The 8,051-nt window shown below is 38.3% G+C and overlaps 1 pseudogene; it reads left to right on the top strand.

The window, feature by feature from the left end:
• The first annotated feature begins 833 nt into the window (after positions 1-833).
• On the top strand, positions 834-933 carry LOC113354929 (annotated as a pseudogene).
• Positions 934-8,051: the final 7,118 nt, after the last annotated feature.

Genomic DNA, 8,051 nt, shown 5'->3' with positions numbered 1-8,051 from the left:
TTACCTGATTGTCTACTATTCTACCACTCCTAAGGATACTAATAGGATTCAATTAATTCGATGGTTTTGTACATACTTTATGAACTCCTCTAGGGTTGGGATTAGTATGACTAGGGAACCTACCATTATCTCTCTCACTTAAGGTCTTAGCTATTTGTCCGACTTGAAGTTCTAACTTAGCAAGGCTCTGAGCATTAGTTTGAAAATTCTGCTTGGTTTCTTGTTGAAAACTAACATGGCTCTGTGCTAACATTTCCTGAGTTTTTGCTAAAATCTTAATAGATTCCTCTAAGCTAGTCATTTTATTTTCTGGGCCTGATGTATTCCTAGTGTAGCCAAAACCTGGGGGAGCATTAGAATTATTAGACTGACCCTGACTCTGGCCCTTAGACCATGAAAAGTTCTGATGGTTTCTCCAACCAGGATTATAGGTTTCTGAATATGGGTCAAACTTCTGATGATTATCAAACCTAGTGTTATTATATAGAGCATTGGCTTGCTCTTCATTATTCTGGCCTTCCCAAAAAGGCTCCACTCTACCACTAGTGCTACCCACTTCTAAAGATTCTAACCTTTTCGCTATAGCAGCAATTTTGGCATCTGATTCATAGCCTCCTTCTACCCTATTAACATTTCCTCTGCCGAGAAAAATTGTTTTCTGGGGTCCCCTACTACTTTCCCATTGTTGGGTCTTTTCTACGACTTCATGCAAATATGTCATCGCGTCATCAACTGTTTGGTTCTCAAATCCAGCAGTACACATAGATTCTACTGTGGTTGTGGTGGGATAATCTAAACCCTCATAAAGGATCTGAACTAACCTAACCTTCTCTAAACCATGATGAGGACATTGGGCTAATAAATCATTGAACCTTTCCAAATACCTATACAAAGTTTCTCCATCATGTTGAGAAAACGTGCAGATTTGCGTCCTAATAGACGATGTTTTGTGCCTAGGGAAAAACTTGTTCAAAAAGGCAGATGTAAGTTGTTCATACGTTTCGATTGACCCGGAAGCCAAACTATATAGCCACGATTTAGCTTTATCTTTCAGGGAAAAGGGGAATAACCTAAGTTTCAAAGCATCATCATTTAGGTTTCTAATCCTAAGGGTACTACAAATTTCCTCAAAGTCCCTAACATGGAAATATGGGTTTTCATTTTCTTTCCCTAAAAAGATTGGGAGCAGCTGTGAGGTCCCAGGTTTATGTTCATAAGTTGCTTCTGTCTCAGATAACCTGATACATTAGGGACGAGTAGTCCTAGTTGGATTCAACAAAGCTTTCAAAGTTGCCATTTCTGGCGCTATCGGAGCAACAGGGATTCTCTTGTCAGTCAAAGAACGTTCAAAAACAGACTCTTCAAAAGTCGGACTCTCTAGATTAAGGTAATCGAGACGCTTCGAACTACTAGGTTTCTCTTTAACAAATCTACCTAGTGCGTCTCTTTTACGTTCCAGCATACAATAGAATTTTCTAAATTGGAAGGGTAAGCAAACATAGATCAAGGCCGACTCAACCAAATCAAACCTATTGATTTCCAGCAAACAAAAAGCATGATGGCTCCACTTAGATTGTTTCTAGACCAGCTTCTAATCCTTCGAACGGGAATTCGTTACAATTTAAGGAAACCCCTCTGGAATCAATCCGAGTTAAAGTAAGTTGAATAGAGGAGAGGGAAGCTCGGTGGAGCTTTGATACCCAAGGCCTCACCGGTATTAAAAGGCGGCGCAGTCACGCATTCAACTTACAGAAACCGTCAAGAACTTCGACATATGCTTAAAAGAGTGACCAATATTTTTCGAATGACTTTCCTGTTAAGCTCGTTAACCTATCGGTCTCGTTCTAGTCAAAATTTTAGGCTTAGGTTCGCGTAGGTTACGTGTTCCTAAAGAGGGCAAGAAGAGAACGGTGATGAAATCCGAACCCTTATCTTGTATGGCCAGGCCTTGCCCTTTACTAGAAAAATAAATGTTCGTATTCAGTCCTCAAAATATATTCATACTAAGGAGTCCAGTAACTCGCTGACAGGGGATTCGCGAGTGTTTAAAATCTTACCTCCCGTTCCAGACGGGGTATGAATCGGTTGTAGTCGACTCGGGCCACTGACTCCGATGTCAAGTGTACGAACCCAAGGTGCAGAGACAATATTGTAATTGTCCTCCTTCTCTGCAAACAGTTTATATTTAAAGTACCCTTCCGTAGGGTAATAAAAAAAATGTCCCAAAGTCCAAAAGTCCAAAAAGAAAAGAAAAATTACAAAAATAACAAACCCTAATACAGTTTTTTTTTTCTAAAATAAAATAAACAAACCCTAAACTAAAATTGTCTAAAATAAAATTGTCTTCTTTTCTATTCTTTTTGCTTTAATTTTTAGCTCCAAGTCTTTATGAAATCACCAAACTCTTTGGCTCAATTTTCTTTGTGATCCAGAACCTGTAGACACAAGATAAATATCCAAAAACATATAAAAGAACAAAAATAATAACAAAAAAAATAAAAAAAATAAAAAAAATAAAAAAATAAAAATAAAATAAATCTAAAACCCTAAAAACAAGTCCATATCGGCGGCGCCAAAAATTGATGTGATTTGTAGATAGTGGTAAAAAGTGATTCGATTCTCGAACTTGTGAAGGATAACTTTAGACTTAAATTCAAAACTAAACAGAAAACTCGCTAATAATTATAACAAACACTGACAAAGTTGGTATCAATATTAAAAGAGCACTGAGCCTAAGATTCCACTATTTTCCAAGTTCAAAGTGATTTGGTCCAAATATTTATATTCATGCAATTTTCTCGTTTAATTTGATTCTAAAATATTGCAACTAATAGATTTTCAAAAGTAATAATTGTAAATACCAAGTATGAAGCATCAAGAGTCTATAAAATAAGCATACTCCATCAAAATAGATCACAATCACTCAAATAAAAATCATATTCAATAATAGTTCAAGGCAAATAATCATAATAATAATTGCAATAAATTAAATAAAATAGATTGTACCGCTTTTTGTTGGAAAATAACTTCCTCTATCGCCTCAGCAATGGGGTTTAGCTCCTCATATTATTCATGTTCTAAAAATAGGTGTTTATAGCTCAAAAGTGTGAAAAACAAGAGAAAACTAATAAAGCAGACAGTTTGCAACGCTAGAAAGGCGTTACAAACAGACTGTTACAATGGGTTTTGAACTGTTACAGAGAAAAGATGACAAGCTTGTGATATATGAGATCTGTTGAACAACGATACTTCAATTGTGTTGTTTGAATAAGACTACCTCTGCGACTGTCCTCCTCTGTCCAATGTTCTTCAGCTTCTCTTCTTCACCAGCAGCAGGTGAATATTCCTGTAACTTCACCTACGCTTCTCTGCTCCGATTCTATCGACCCCAAAACTCTAGACTGTCCTCTTTGAGACTCGAAGAACTCTTTTCATATCATACATGGCAAAGAAATACCAATTGTATCTCTCTTGTTCTTTGAGCAAAACTTCCTAACCTTATCAAATCTCACAGCATATACTGTCTTTACTGATACTCCACATACTTTCCATTCCAAAAATAATGAAAACCAAACACGAGAAAAACTCTCCTCCCATGTTTCATCGAGATAACTATGGGTATTTTCCTTCTTTGATCGACTTCAACACATGTAGACACTCTGTTTTGAGGTAACAAGTTAATATCAATCTAAATCCCGTGAAACTCTCCTCTCAATTCCCACGTAACTACCATATATAACTCGGAAAATGTATCCCGAGAATCGTTATCCCTGTTTCGTGAAAATCTTCTATCTCTTTGATTCCGAACCTCGTAGAAACCGTGTCTTGATGTACAGGCCCAAAGCCACCCATATCCAATACCGAATCCATGAAAATCTTGATCAGAAACTGCCCTGAAAATTTCACAGAAAACTTAAAATTCAAACTTTCTTTTCCCGCCAAAAAGCTGGGAAGAAGATGGGGCGCCCCTATCCTCTGATGGGGTGCCGATAGTAGTCGCCATGGAAATGAGATGCCCCTTATCCAACTGAGTGGTTCCTTTAGGAATTCCTCTTGTGTGCCTTTAGTTATTTTTTGGGGTGTAAATATAACTTTTCTGGGGTGCCTCCAACATATTCATGGGGTGCCTTTAACACATCTTCTGAGTGCTTTTAGTAATTTTCTCTCAGGGGTCCAAATACCACTTTTCGCGCTAATTTTTCCACACAAGTGTATTTCTCCAAAAACACCTACAAAGACATAAAAATCCATAATAAATATAAAATCGAGCATTATAATTACACAGAATTGAGACCATATCAGACATAAAAATGTGCCTATCTGGGCAAGATATTAAGGGACTTACAAACACAAAGGTATGGTTATGATCCTTACCTCCGCAGGTGTTGGTGTAGCTGCTTCAGCCGAAGCCTTTCTTTTCCTAGTCCTGGTGGCTACAAAATTACCAACAAAATCCAGAGTTGTCCTAGCAGCACCTGGGGAAGTGCCAACAGAGGAAGCAGGGGAAGACTACAAAATAAAGCCATCAGAATACCAAACAAAGACTACAAAGCAAAAGACGAAACGAAAAACCTTCAAAGAAAGAAAAGGTTACCTCATGAGAAGCAGCAGGGTTGAAAACCCAAGGCTGATACCCATCATACTTCTCAGGCAAGGAGAAATCTACACGAGGGGCGTTGAGATCGGCGGTAGAAAAACCGTAGGCCCAAGGACCCACCACACTAAGAGGAGTACGATCCCAGCAATCATCATGATCAAGAAGGATATGATCAGGCTTTGGAAAAGGTAGCTTAGAAGAATAAGGGATAACAGTCAAACCAGTCTTATCGATCTTCTCTAGAAGACGAAGGTTGTTACCCTCCCTAATATGCTTAGCAGTAACATGAGTACGACGAGGGCCAACACTCCAGAGAAGAAGATTACTTTTCTGAATAGAATCATCGTACGTAGCATTGAAGTTGGCAGTGGTATAATCTTCTTGCTTAGACCTTCTAGCAGCAAAAGGGTCATAAGACTTCAAAGTAGTCTTTCCCTTACTACGGTACCAACACTCACGAAGGGAACACCAATAAATACCGGTGTATTGCATGACTCCTCGGACCTAAGTCTTATTCCCTGGGTCATCCCTGATGGATAAAACATCATAGTAGAAAGGATACTTTTTACTAAACAAAGGAAGGAGCATACCTGCGGCCAGTTGGACAAAACTAATCAAGAGGTTTTTCTCATCATAAGGAAAATCCCGGATCAGGGACTCGGTGAGAACATCAGGGACGTTGACAAAGGATATCTCAAACTTATGGAGGCGAAAATACTTGGTGATCTCATATAAGGACAAGTGAGTGTAGCCATCCTTGTCACGTAGTTTAAGCCTTTGAAGCTCTTCGTAAGGAGGAGGAGGTGGAAGATCCTCAACAACAACCACTTCTACCTCAGGGTTCGCAACAGCCTCAGGGACCACAGCCATCTCAATACCAGAAGGCATCTCAGTATCCTCAGGGGTGGAGATGGCGTAGCATCAGGATGATCCATCTACGGAGGTGGATCAGTAGACGAAGAGGATCTCCGATCCTTCCGCGTAGGCTTCTTCGGAAGTCTCATGTTCCCTAACACCAGCAGGAAGAACATTCAATCAACAATGACAGACTAGAATTGCAGTCGACCCAAAATCTTGGTTGGGGCAAGAATGATAGTACTTTGGGCATGGCTTTAGCAAAAACCAACCAGGGGAAACAATTTCGTCCTCGCAAAGAAGTAAAAAGCATGGTCGATCAACACATTTAAGATCTTGCAGACATGGAGCAATCATGATACATTCATGGTAAAAAAACACGAAAAGGAACAAACCCATGTTCTCAAACAACAAAGAGAACATAAAAAAAAACCTCCAAATACCGCATGCAAACATCCAAGAATATCAATAGCGTGCAATAACGATTAACCAAAGACAAAGCAAGGAGAATCCAGGATGAAAATCCAAATAAACAGAGAAGAAACAGAGTATCACTTACTTGTATATGATGATCGTGTGTTGATCCAGAAGTCTTAGCGAATCAAAAGGAAGACCAACAGTTAATAGCAGAAGAAAAGCTCTGAGAAAGAAATGGAGAGCGACAGTTCGAAAGGAAAGAAAGGAGTTAATGAAAAATTCTTCTCTTTATTCTCTTCTTATAGGCGGATGGAGAATCCAAAAATTTGGATGTCCCGAAATTCAAGGGTAAGTTATTGCATGAAAGGACATGTGAGAACCACTCAATCGGTACGTGCAAAAATGGCGACATTACAGGATTTGTTCTTCCAATCCTACCAAATGATAGAATATGAAAGAACAGGGGCAAACTGTGAATACCAATATTCCGCGGAGCACGTGATCTTAGTGGTCGCGTAAAAGAGAACTGTGTAGCCCTCACTATACAGAAGGGACCTATGTAGCAGAGGATACCTTCGCAGATCTACTTTATCTCATCCCAAGATGAGATACCTCGACGTCCAAGATGGAGGAAATAAAGCCTAGTATGAGAGGCAGCTGGTGAAGGGACAAAGGTAGATGACACATCTATTCAACATTAAATGCACAAATATCTTATCTATACGCATAACCAAAGAGCGTGGAGAGAAATGACATGGAGAAATCTGACTGGCAAAGGTTAGCGGTGAATGAAGGTACAATCTGTACTGAGGCGGGAAGTTCTTGAAGGAACGTGGGTCAGCTGAGGTGGCAGAGTCCAATTGGAGAAAGCACGCGGTGAACGAAGGTACCATTTGTACGGAAGGTATATCAGGGAACGATGGATCCAAAGATAGCAAAAATATACCTGGAGCAGAAGGGGCTATAAATACCAAGCTTCACCAACAAACCAATGGCATTCAATATCTAGGTGAAGAAGATCTAGTCTTAAGCTTATACCTCTTTAATGTTTAGAACTTAAGTATTTACTTCAACTTGAGTTCTTTCTATTACTTTGGGAAGCATTTAAGATCTTTGTAACCACCACTACTTAATACAAACAAATCACTCACTACCCCAAGGATGTAGACAAAAGTCGAACCACGTAATCTCTCATGTCTCATGATAACTTAGTACCATGTACATTATATTTGTGTTCTTTGTTATTATCGTGATCTTAAATATCTTTTATTACTTAGTATCGTCAGTTCAACAGAGGTATCATTACTACATAGTACTCGATCCTCTGAGTTGTTTACATCACGTGGACTATGGGAAAATTAGTAGTCACACTGTGCTATATCCTGAAAATGGTTAATTGTACTAAAATATTATTTCAATCATTGAAACATCCTTAGAAGACGACAATAGATGTCTCACAAAAACTATTAGCTTATAAGTAATTTTCAAGTGATCGAATGATCAATACGAAACATTCTGAGACTACATCAAATGACTGTCTCACACAAATCATGTAAAATGTTTCAAGGATATTTTCACATGATCATCTTTTGACTCATTATTTAGTTTCCAACAAATAAGTTGTTTCCAACTAAACTCGTCAAGAATAATGATGAATGTAGTTAAAGCAAAAATCTTTCCAACACATATTTCGAGAAAGATAAATATCAAATTGTATAATGTGTATAATGTAAAAGTTTATATAGCTGTATGACTTAGTCTCAATAGGAAATAGAATAGAATAGACTTCTGAGACATAGATGAGTTTAAGTCTCCACATACCTTTTGTTGAAGAAGTTCCTCCAAGCTCCCCTTAGTAGATCTTCGTCTTCAATCGATAAATGCCGTGAAGTCTAAAGCTCAACTACACATTTTATCATAATCCGAGACATAGATATAAGTAGACTAGAAATCAAGACTTATAGTTTTGATACCTAAACTTGACAAACAAGATTCAGATAGAAACGCTTGCGAGTTCGACCGAGCAGTGCTCTAATAATCTCCCCCTTGTCAAATTTAGTGACAAAAACATCAATACATATGGATTACAAAATAAATAAACTTTGTAGCTTCTCATCCAAATGCTTGATTTACTTGGTTCTTTAACATTCCTTGAATTCTTCGTCACTCCAAGTACTCCAGT

The sequence above is a fragment of the Papaver somniferum genome, chromosome 2 (genome assembly GCF_003573695.1).
Source record: "Papaver somniferum cultivar HN1 chromosome 2, ASM357369v1, whole genome shotgun sequence".
Classification (NCBI taxonomy): domain Eukaryota; kingdom Viridiplantae; phylum Streptophyta; class Magnoliopsida; order Ranunculales; family Papaveraceae; genus Papaver; species Papaver somniferum.
This window is presented reverse-complemented; position numbering and strand designations above follow the sequence as displayed.